This window comes from Trichechus manatus, unplaced genomic scaffold, assembly GCF_000243295.1.
Source record: "Trichechus manatus latirostris isolate Lorelei unplaced genomic scaffold, TriManLat1.0 scaffold00288, whole genome shotgun sequence".
Taxonomy (NCBI): Eukaryota; Metazoa; Chordata; class Mammalia; order Sirenia; family Trichechidae; genus Trichechus; species Trichechus manatus.
Window position 1 is genome coordinate 984093 of NW_004444224.1, and position 10967 is coordinate 995059.

A 10967-nucleotide genomic window follows, 5' to 3' on the forward strand; every position below is an offset into this window, starting at 1 on the left:
TAATTACATTCAGTATAAATGGCCAAGCCCAGAAAATATTAGCACTATCAACATTTTGGGCCAAATAATTCTTTATTGTGTGGGCTGGCCTGTACATTATAGGAAGGTTGGCAGCATCTCTAGTCTCCACCAAGATGCCAGTAGCACCCCTCCCGTGTGACAATCAAAAACATCTACAGACATTGCTAAATATTATAGCCAGGAAGGCAAAAGTGCTCCCAGTACAGAACCACTGTTCTAAACATTGCAATTAAAAGGCAGAGATCAGCAGAAAAAAAGCTATTAGAAAGGAAAAGCTAGGTGTATTATATGCTGTCTACAAGAAATGCACTTTAAATATAAGCACAAGTAAGTTAAAAATAAAAGGGTGGAAAAAGATATATCATGCAAACTCTAATCATAAGAAAGCTGGATTTGGTATATTAATATCAAACAAAGTAGATTTCAGAAAAAAAGAATATTACCTAAGTTACAGAGAAACATTTCATAAGAAGAGAGTTGATTTATTAAGAGTAAATAACAATCCTAAATATGCATGCACGTAGTAACAGAACAGAAGCCCTGGTGGCACAATGGTTAAGCGCTAGGCTGCTAACTGAAAAATCAGTGGTTTGACCCCACCAGTGGTTCCATGGGAGAAAAAAACCGGGTGATCTGCACCTGTTTACAATCTAGGAAACCCTATGGGGGCAGTTCTACTCCATCCTATAAGGTTGCTATGGCACATGACAACAATGACAAATGTGAAAATATATGAGAAAAAACTAAAAGGATAAATAGAAAAATCCACAATTATAGCTGGAAATTTCAATACTTTTTTGTCAGTAATTGACTTCTTTAAAAAAATCATCAAGGATATACAAGATTTGAACACTCTCCAACAATTTGAACTAATTAGCACTTATAGAGCACTCCACCCAGCAACAGTAGGATATTGATTTTCAAATGCTCATGGAATATTCATTATAATAGAATATATGCCATCTCAATAAATTTAAAAGAGTTGAAATCATATAAAATATGGTTTCTAACCTCAAAGGAATTAACTTGGAACACAATTAAAAAAGAAAAAGGATACCTGGAAAATCCCCAAATTTTATAAATTAAACCACACAATTCTAAATAATCCATTAGTCAAAGACTAGGGAAATTAAAAAATATTTTGAACTGAATAAAATGAAAGGCCAACATACCAAAATATGTGGGGTGCAGCCAAAGTAATGCTTAAAAGGAAATATGTAGCTTTAAATGTTTATATTAGAAAAAGAAGGGGTATTAATTATCTAGCGCTACTAGAAGAGAAATACCACAAGGGGATGGCTTTACCAAAGAGAAATTTATTCCTCATAATCTAGGAGGCTAGAAGTCCAAATTCAGGGTGTAAGCTCCAGGGGAAGGCTTTCTCTCTCTGTCGGCTCTGGGGCAAAGTCCTTGTCATCAATCTCCCCCTGGTCGAGCAGCTTCTCAGCACAGGGACCCTGGGTCCAAAGGATGCATACTCCCAGCTCTACTTTCTTGGTGGCATGAGGTCCCCTCTTGTTTCTGTTCTCACAGAGGTGTGACATCTCCCCATCTTGGAGTTTGACCATCGTAGGGCTCAGATCTGTCGTTGGTCTGCAGGCGAAGATTTCTGATTGTATCCACTTTCCCCTAAGTTGGGGATTCTGTGTTTAGATTAAATCTAATCAGGTCTTTTAGATGAGTCCAACTGTCATTATAGGCCAGCCTGATTTTTTTAGGAGACAGCTGTCTAAGGAGGAAAACACAGAAGAAGAGTATCTTACAATAAAGTCCATTAGTAAGATAGTTCCCTAAGTGTCCCTGGAGCTCTCTTCTAAAGTGTCATAAAATGACTTCATTTATTAAATAAAGATACTTTTAGATCATCATAACCAACAGGTTTAGGAGCTGAAAAATAGCCAACAGCATAGAAGATGAGAGTATTATTACTTCCCGGTAAAATTTTAAGTTTATAAGTGATCAGGAAATTACTTTTCTAAGAAAAATAAAATTATATATCTTCAGGCAAGCAAGAATAATTACATCTTAGCCTGGATTATCAGACTTTCATTAGAGGGATATGGTAGCCACTAAATCATGTTCATAACCAAAAAACCAAACCTGTTGCCACAGAGTCGATTCCAACTGATAGTGGCCCCATAGGACAGAGTAGAACTGCCCCATACGGTTTACAGGGAGCAGCTGGTGGATTCAAGCTGCTGACCTTTTGGTTAGCAGCCGAGCTCTTAACCACTGTGCCACCAGGGCTCCAGGGTTTTCTTATTCTGATAAATTTACCTGCCCAATTTACAATGCTATATTTTGTCTCCATTTAGGGATATTTGAAAAGGGCTTTGGGATAAGGTGAAAAACTTGTGAAGCTAGATCACAGAATCAAAAAAAACAAAAACAAAAACCAAGCCCACTGCTATCGAGTCATTTCCAACTCATAGCTACCGCATAGGGTTTCCAAGGCTGTAAATCTCTACGGAAGCAGACTGCCACATCTTCCTCCCATGGAGCCACTGGTGGTTTTGAACCATCCACTTTCAGTTAGCAGTCTATCACTTTAACCACTGCCCATCAGGGCTCCTTAGATAACAGAATAAACCCTTTGCAGTCGAGTCAATTCCAACTCATAGTGGCCCAGTTAGAACTGCCCAATAGGGTTTCTAAGGAGCGGCTGGTGGATTTGCCAACCTTTTGGTTAGCAGCTGAGCTGTTAACCACTGCAACACTAGGGCTGCAGAATAAGCAAACCCATTGCCATCGAGTTGATTCTGACTCGTAGTGACCCTATAAGACAGGGTAGAACTGCCCCATAGGGTTTCCAAGGAGCAGCTGGTGGATTCAAACTGCTGACCTTTTGGTTAAATACCGCCCTGAAATTAAATGACATGAACAAAAAAATAAGAAACACAGAGAAAGCTATATTTGAAGCCCCTCCTTCCCTAGTGCAGATTAGCAAAACCCACATGGTTCACTGCTCTTTTCTTTCCTTCAGTGGGAGTGGCATGTCTGCCAGGAAGAAGCAAACGGCAGATGAAATAGAAGTGAAGAGGAGGAAAAACATGCCCACATTTTTCCCTGGTTGGAAACAAAGGTTCACGGTTCTATCCTATATTGGAGAACAACTAGAATCTAAGAGTAAATATACTCCACCAGTCAAGTGTAATGAATTCTGGTACAGGATTCTTAATCTAATTACAACCAAAAAGAATGGTCAGGTGCCAATGGCCCAGCTGAATCTCCTCCTTTCTTCCCCCCTCCACTCACCTCCTATAGAGACCAACAGTTACCTTCACAGTCTGTTCTTCCCTTCTTTCTTAGTTAAAACCATCACATGTTTACTGAGCACAAGGCCATCCAGAATAAAAAATGTATTTCCAAGCCCCCACTGCAGATAGGTGTGACCACATGTCTTACGTTCTGGGCAAGGGGACAAAAGCTGAAGCGATGTGTACAACTGTGGGAAGATGTTTAAATGGAGTGGGCATTCCCACCATCTCTTCTTTTCTCTTTCCTCCTGGCTGTGAGGCAGATGTGCTATCTGGAGCTAGAGCGACCCACTTGGATTGCATGGTGAACTTGAATTTGAGACCCTAAAACTGCAGAGCATCATATCAACTGTGGATGGGTTACGCAGACTTCTAAATGAGAGAGAAGTAAACTTCTTTCTGAGGTAAGTCACTGTTTTAGGCTGCGTTTTCTAGAGAAGCAAAACCAGTAAAGCGTATAAATATATATAGAGAGAGATTCATATCAAGGAAATGGCTCACGTGGTTGTAGAGGCTGGAACATCTCAAGTCCATGGATTAGGATAGAGGCTTCTCCTGATTCACGTAGCCACAAGATAGACAGGTCAGAGAGAAGGGCTCTTGCTCACAGGCTGCAAAGATTGATGACTCTCAAAATCAGCAGGCAAGACTGCAGGTATGCTGCCAGCTCAAGTCCCAAGAACTGGAGGTCAGACGAACAGGAGCCAGCTGCAAAATCCAGAATGAGCAATAGCCCACAAGCCTTATCAGAATGGCCACTTATATTCGATGCAGGCCACACACCCAAGGAAACTCCCTTTCAACTGACTGGCTACTCACAGCAGATCCCATCATGGAGGTGATCACATTATATGAGATTGCATCATGGAAGTGATCACAACATCATATGACTGCCAAACCACTGAGAATCATGGCCCAGCCAAGCTGACACACAACCTTAACCATCACAGAAGGTCTAAAATCAATGACCTAAGCTTCTACCCTAAGAGCAAATTAATTTCAAAGTTATTTAAGATTAATCCCAAATTAATCCCAAAGTTCTGGTTCTTTTAAAAGATCAATAAAAATTTTAAACCTATAGCCAGACTGCTCAAGAATAAAAGAGTAAAGGTTAAAAACTACCAATATTTGGAATAAAAGAGAAACATCACTACAGAGCCTATAAATATTTACAAATAAGAGAATATTATAAACAACTTTATATAAGCCAATTAGACAATTCAAATGAAGTGAATAAATTCCTTGAAAGATGCAAATTACCAAAACTGACAAAAAAGAAATAGAAAATCTGAAGAATACAATATCTATTAAAGAAATTAAACTCATCATAAAAACCTTCCCACAAAGTAATTTCCAGATTCAGATGGCTTCACTGATTAATTCTATCAAGCATGTAAGGAAGAAATATTACCAGTCTTACACAAACCATTCAAAAAATGGAAGAAATGAGAATACCTCCAGACTAACTTTATGAGGGTGACACTAAAAGAAAACAAAACAATACCAAAAAAAAAGTTCAGAATTTGGAGAGGCCAAGGTCGCTAGAATTCACAGGACAGAATACTGAAGAGGAGAGGTCTGCACATAGAAAGATCTGAAGAAGTTTCCCCTTGAGGCTTCAGCTGAATAGTGATCAGTGCATATCACAGGGCTAAGAATAGTTTATAGCCAGCATGCAGAAACCTTGTAATGCATGGAATATTGGGCTGAGTACTCAGAAAGGTATTGTCTCACCTGCGAGGCCAAATTAGTCCTAAAGTCTGCCCTAATCCTAACTAACAAAGCTTAAAAGCAAGCCTCAAAAAGTTCTATCAGTTTCCAAGTAACTTAATAGCACATAAAACACAAAGTTATCTAAAAGAATATAAAAAATTCCAACAGCCTAAAATTTACCATGTCTGCTATCCCATCAAAAATTATCATACATGCAAAGAATCAGGAAAATACAACCCATAATGAGGACAAAAACCAATCAGTAAAAACAGACCCATAAATGACACTGATGATAGAATTATTAGAAAAGCCTATTAAAACAGCTACTATTAACACAACATACGTGTCCAAGAAGGTAGAATAAAACATGAGGATATTAAGGAAAGGCACGGAAAATATAAAACAGGCTCCAATTGAACTTCTACAGATGAAAAATATAATGTCTGATATAAAAAATGCACTGGGTGGAATTAAGATCTGATTAGACACTGCAGAAGAAAATATTAGTGAACTTGAAGACACAGCAGCAGAAACTATCCAAAACAAAACACAGAAAAATGCTGGGGGAGGGGAAGGTATGAGCACCATTGAGCTGTGGGGCTACTTCAAGTGGATTAATATACATATAATTGGAGTCTATGAAAGGAAGAGGGGCAAAAAAATTTGAAGAAATAATGGCCAAATTGTTCTAAATTTATGATAATTATATACTCATAGATCCAAGAAGCTCAATAAACCTAATTACAAAAAAAGTTAAGAAAACTACACCAAGATACACCATAATCAAACTGCTTAAAATCAGTGATAAAGAGAAAAGCTTAAAAGCAGCCAAAGGAGAAAGACATTATGTACAGAGGAACAAAGGTAAGATTAAAAGAAAATTTTTCATTGGAAACAATTCAAGCCAGAAGACAGAGGAGCAATATTTTTGAAGTACTGAAAGAAAATAAAAGCGAAAATATCTTTTAAAAACAAAGGTGAAATAAAGGCTTTTTCAGACAAACAAAAGCTGAAATAATCCATCACCAGCAGATCAGCACTACAAGAAATATTAACAGAAGTCCTTCAGGAAAAATGAAAATGATACGAGGTGATTAAATCAGAGGAGGTGAGCACAGCTACCACTCAGTCCCTTTCTTTATCCTTCTACTGAGGTGCTTCAGATGGGGACTATGGAGATGCCTAAGGATTCCTCAGAATCACCTCAGATGACCTCTAAAGCTCCTTCCAGTTGTTGTCTTTTAAAATGACTTGATTCTGAATTGTGTGTTTTCTCTTGGTCACTTTACCTAGAATCAAAGTAAACAGCCATCAGATGAATAGTAGTGAAAGAGTTATAGTTTCATAACACTAAGAGTCAGGAATTGTAATTAACTTAATGAAACGATTATCCAAAAATCATCCTCTTTGCAGTGCTATTAATATATACAAGCATTATCTTGATTGCCAGCAATTGGGAGCATGGCAGAGGAAGTACAAAAGGACAAAATTTTGCTAGAGCTCAGAGTCAGACAAAATCGATCGTAAAAATCATGGTACATAGTAGTTGAAAGAGTACTGAAGTTGGCTCTTAGGAAACCTGAGAACTAGGCCAGCCTCTGCAACTAGTTGGATAACCTTGAGACTCATCTCTTCTGGACTTCATTTCTTCATATTTACCCTTAAGGTGTTGGATTAAACAATTGAAAGCCTTCTAGCCCTGATGGCCTATGACTCCATGCGTGTGACTCTATTCAGATTAATCTCATCCTGCTCTGTCTATCTTGCCTTTCTCAATCTGACTAGTTATCAGCGGGGAAATTCCCACAACCCCAAAATAATCATGACTTTTTAATAATTCAAAAATTAAAATTTATAATTCGTAAGTGTGAAAGTATTTTCAAATTTATACGCTATATAATGTTCTTGGAAAGGCAGTACAATAGGAAAGAGAACAGATCAGCGGTTGCCAAGATTTGAGGGTGAAGGGAGGGGTTGACAGTGAAGAGGCAGCATGAGGGGATTTTTTTAGGGTAACAGAACTGTTCTGTATCTTGATTGTCATGGTGGTTACATGAATGTATGCATTTGTGAAAACTCAGAACTATATACCACAAAGAATGGATTTTACTGTGTGTAAATTTAAAACTAAATAAATAATATTTTAAAAGAATAAGGCAGCAGCTTCAGTGGTGATTCATATTCATTTTTAAAAAATATTTCCAACACATTTATATATTCTAGGTAATTTCCAGGTGTTAAATTTAACTTCTTATTTGAATATACAGTCTCTTTAAAGTATTTTGACTTTTAGTGCATACTTTAAACATATAAAATCTATAATTTAAAATGAATGCATTACTGTGTATGGTCTTAAGAGACTTTTTTTAAAACAGACTTATTGAGGTATAATTTACATACCATAAAATTCATCTGTTTTAAGTGTTGCAATGATTTTTAGTAAATCTACAGTTGTGCAACCTTCACCACAATCCAATTTGAGAACATTCCATCACTCCAGAAAGATCCCCCATGCCCATTTGCAGTTTCAGAGATTTTAAAAGAATAAAATTTGAGTAGCCAACCTGGTAATAAATTTTTCAATACAGAATCACCAGATTTTCAGTATTGGAAAGCTCTTAAGGCTATCTAGCTCAAACTTCTACCCCATGTACAAATACCCTTCTAACATGCCTAATGAATAACCTCTAACCAAAGACTACTTAGTCTAGTTAGATAGAACTCAGTATAGTTAGATAATGTTCAGTGATAAGCCATTACATTACATAACAACCTATTTCATCCTTGACCAGGTCTATTTTTTACACAGTTAATCTGTAACATATTGAAGCTTTAAGTATGGATAATCCCCCATATTCTCTATCCTTCAGGTCACTAACTTGACTAAATTCCAATTCCAACAGTTTTGAAGACTTGGTAGAAATCAAAAGTAGCTCTGTTCTAGGAAAAAGTTGGGAATTTCTGGGACTTAAGAATTACATTAGCATCCAAGACAGGGATGAGGAAGGGTTTAAAAGGAATTGTTCTTAAGTGCTTAAGATTCAAACCGAATGTTGAAGTAAGTAAAAGAAGCTTTTAGCAGCAAAGAAGCTTTATGCAGAGGAGAGGCCCAAGGGTATTGAGTACAGCATTTGTGGATGGGCTGGAGCTGGAGGATGGCTATAGAGCATGTCTGGGTTAGAGAACAAGAAGCAACAGAGTAGGAAAAGTTAGGAGAGGCCAACAGAAAAAGCCAAGGGACTGCTTAAAACCATTTAAGGCAGAATTTTAAAGCCAACCAAACCATCAGAGCCTGTCAATAAAGTATACCAAAAACACTGCTATGTAATTAAAAATGAAACTAACAGTAAGATTATTTACATTTTGGTATCATCCCATCTCATGAATTCCCTCACTTTCTAGTAAGTAAGTAACAACCTGTGTGACTGTTCCTTGGGTACAGTCAAAATATTGGAGGAGAGGTCATAATCCTATAAACCACCAAGGAATGCAAGGAGAGCAGGTGTGCTGGATGCCTAGGAATTACAATCTGGAAACAAATCCACCCACAGGCTCGCAACCTGTGCAGTCATACAGAACCCCACACATAGAAGGGCCCCAGGCTTGATTTAATGTTCTGCTCTTACCATCCCGAAATTCTCAATAATTTTTTAAAAACAGGCCCGGCATTTTTATTTTTCACCAAGCCCTGCAAACCACATAGCCAGTCTTGAAACCCACTGACACCTGGAGGTGGAAATGAGAGAGATAGTAATAACCACACATCACATTTGCGCAGCCGCTTAAGATTACAAAGTCCTCTCACACACATCTCACTTGACCCTCACAACCTACCTATTGTTATTGTTGTATACTGTCGAGTCGATTTCTGCTCATAGTGACCCTATAGGACAGAGTAGAACTTGCCCATAGTGTTTCCTAGGTTGTAGTGTTTATGGGAGCAGATTGTCAGATCTTTTCTCCCACAGAACTACTGGTGGGTTCGAACTGCTGGCCTTTCAGTTAGCAGCCAAGTGTTTTAACCACCGTGCCACCAGTGCTCCTGTTAGAAGGCAAAAAGATGAGGGATAGTTGCAGTTTGTCCAAGGACACAGAAGAAGATAATTTTAAACGAAACGTTACTGATAGTCTGATTTATCTTCCCCATGCTCTTATTTTACAAATCAAAAGCTCAGATTTGGAGAAATTAGAAGACGTGTCCAAGGTCACACAGCAAGTAAAATAACAGGAAGTAGGTCTTCTCCCTTCTGCCCCAGTAGTCTTTCCACTATACCATGTTGCCACTATGGAAGTTCTGGACTGTGAGCTCCTCCTTAAGTGCTGGAATCACATGTTATTTGTTTTGGCAGGATCAGAGTGGGTACCCAGTGAATGCCTATATAACTGTTTCCATTTAAAAAAAAAACAAACAGTTTTTTTATTTATGCATACAATATGTCATTTGGGCCTCTCAGCAACTTTCTAAAGTAAGTGATATAGATACAGGTATCCTCATTTGCAAGTGAGGGAAACAGACTTGAAGAAGTAAATACATTGTTACAGAGCTTCAGGGTGACTCAAGGGGCAGACTGGATGGGCCTTCATACTTTCTCATAACTTTCTCAGCAACTCTCACCAAGCAGAAGACCTCTATTCCAACTTCTCTCTAGATACTTCAGTGCTATTCTCCCCAAGTAGATAAGAAATCAGATGTTTATTAAAAACTCACTCCAAACAAGGCACTATAAGAGAAATTGGAACCATAGAAAAAGAAACTAAAAAGAAGTTGTAGATACATATAGTTACACAGAAAGATGGTGACAGAGCTTCATTTGAATTTTAGGAGTGAAAGAGGCATTAGAGTTGATGTAGTCCAACAAATAAGAAAACTGATGTCAGCCCAAGGTCACACAGAAAATAGTGATAAAACTAAAGAAAGAAACCAGGTTTTCTTGGTTCCAGGTCTAATACACAACTTCTGCAGTCACTACTCTGCTGGTTCACTGCCCTACTTCTTTGCTTGATGATTTTAAGAATCCCCTTGTTCCCTCCAAAGCATCAAAGTCTGAGAGTCAGCTATTTATAACTGTTATCATGCACAGCACTGAACTGGGTGGCTTGTGATAAGGCAGCAGATGGGGACATGGCATCCGGGGGAACTTACAAGTCGTTATGAATGTGGTAGTCTGCCTAGAACTAATTTGAGGAAGATAAGAAATGCTCACTACTGATAATACTTTAGTGTTTTCATAATACTGTCGTTGTTGCTGTGAGCTGTCGAGTTGCTTTTCAACTCATAGCAACCCCATGTGAACAGAGCAAGTGCCCCCATAGGGTTTTACTGGCTGTAATCTTTATGGAAGTAGATCGGTAGGTCTTTCTCTGGCAACCACCAACCTTTCGGTTAGCAGCCGAGTGCTTAACCATTTGTGCCACCTAACCACATGGAAACAATAAAAGGGGAAGAGACAAAAGCTGGTGTACAAAGTCAGTTTAAAATAATTCAACTGTTCTTAAATTTGAGCAGAAGACATTGATTTCCCATAGCAGAACAAGCAATGGAAAATTGATATGCAACAGAGGTAACACTGCATATCAACGGAAAAGGATGGATTTTTCAATAAGTTACGCTGGAAAAACTGGACTCCCTATCTGACACCATACACAAAATTCAATTCCAGGAGTATTAAAGACTTACATTTATTTTAAAAAGACAATATAGGAGAGTATCTTCATGATTTTGGCATAAGAAACAATCGCTCAAACAAGACCCGACAAGCACTAACCAAAAAAGATGAATTCTCATACATTAAAAAATAATTTTAATCTGTTCATCTAAAGAAACTGAAAAGCCAAGTCACATACTGGAAGCAGATATTTGCAACACGTATAACTTGCAAAGATCTGGTATCCAGAAACATATAGTGAACTCCTATGAACCAACACACACACGTATACACACCCGTGCATGCACACATGCACACACAAACACACACA

At 38.1% G+C, this 10967-nt stretch overlaps 1 long non-coding RNA gene across 1 annotated transcript in view; it reads left to right on the forward strand.

Moving 5' to 3' along the window:
* The first annotated feature begins 3583 nt into the window (after positions 1-3583).
* The window catches only part of LOC111819167 (uncharacterized), a 28234-nt gene continuing 20850 nt past the window's right edge, over positions 3584-10967 (forward strand). The window contains exon 1 of the long non-coding RNA XR_002822922.1: positions 3584-3682. This is a non-coding gene — a long non-coding RNA (uncharacterized LOC111819167). The remainder of the gene's footprint in view (positions 3683-10967) is intronic.